We start from the raw sequence: 236 nt of genomic DNA, 5'->3' as shown, positions 1-236 counted from the left end.
TTTATAAATCTAGCTTCTTTATATATGACACCATGTTTCGAAGAAGGAAATTATGGCAGTGATTTGCATTTTTTCGAATTTAGATTTAAATGAACATCCTTTGTGTTTTATGTTATGAATTACTGATTTTGGCACAATGAGTCACTAAGTATAAGCAGCTCTTAGCCCTTCCATTGAAAAAAAAGCTTTAATCTTCCTTTTTTATATATATATTTTTTTTCAGACATTACCTCGCC

At 29.2% G+C, this 236-nt stretch overlaps 1 protein-coding gene across 1 annotated transcript in view; it reads left to right on the top strand.

The window, feature by feature from the left end:
- The window catches only part of LOC119591913 (metabotropic glutamate receptor 3-like), a gene marked incomplete at its 3' end in the record, with an annotated part of 20,212 nt that overhangs the window by 7,096 nt on the left and 12,880 nt on the right, over positions 1-236 (top strand).

This window comes from Penaeus monodon, chromosome 29, assembly GCF_015228065.2.
Source record: "Penaeus monodon isolate SGIC_2016 chromosome 29, NSTDA_Pmon_1, whole genome shotgun sequence".
In the NCBI taxonomy this organism is placed as follows: Eukaryota; Metazoa; Arthropoda; class Malacostraca; order Decapoda; family Penaeidae; genus Penaeus; species Penaeus monodon.
Note: the sequence above shows the minus strand (reverse complement) of the source record. Positions and strands in the feature narration are given on the sequence as shown.